The sequence below is a fragment of the Sinocyclocheilus rhinocerous genome, unplaced genomic scaffold (assembly GCF_001515625.1).
Source record: "Sinocyclocheilus rhinocerous isolate Xijiao unplaced genomic scaffold, SAMN03320098_v1.1 scaffold61, whole genome shotgun sequence".
Taxonomy (NCBI): Eukaryota; Metazoa; Chordata; class Actinopteri; order Cypriniformes; family Cyprinidae; genus Sinocyclocheilus; species Sinocyclocheilus rhinocerous.
In genome coordinates, this window is record NW_015640445.1 from 1690664 (window position 1) to 1691468 (window position 805).

The following is an 805-nucleotide window of genomic DNA, read 5'->3' on the forward strand; positions in this document are numbered from 1 at the left end:
GGAGATTCAATGGAAAAGGACTGACCAATGAGGAACCAGAGCTGACAGCTATGAGCCAATCGGAACGGACGCAGGGCGTGGCCTGATTGTAGCTCGCCTTTAGGATCGTGAGTGCCTCTCTTAAGGTGGAGAAGGAAATTTATTGTGCGTATAAATGTCTCTCTGAGGTATTTTTACGAATTTATTTTTTAAAGTACATACATGCTATCACAATTTAAAACTGATTTTTATTCTTTAAAAAAGACTCTTAAAGGACTTTAAACCAATAGTTCAAACAATCATGAAAATGCTGTCTTCATTTACCATGCCAGTCAAACAAGGAATTATTATTTTCTTTTCTTTTTACAAAAATACACAAATGGATTTTAGACTGCTTTCCCATAAAATGAAAGTAAAGGACGAATTTACGTCCCAAGCTCCAACAAAGAGAAAACCATTCACAAAAGGCAGCTCATAAGACTAGTGGAAATTTTTTAAGTCTTCTTAAGTCATTGTGTGAGTAACAAAAATCTTCACTTCTGCTGTCGTCCACAAATATTAATTTGTATTTAAATAATAAAGGGGTCATATGATGCGATTTCAAGTTTTCCTTTTTTTTTGGAGGGCATTTTCCCACTAATCTCATTAATACTTTCATTTCAAATTCTTACATTTGATTTATAAATTCAATTATACTAATGTGATTATCTATACGTTATCAAGTTAAATAATTTACACTGAAAAATACAACTGCATTAAATAATATTATGAGATTATTTTAAATATTTTTGAATATACAAACAAGAAATGATGGTGGAAATGATAC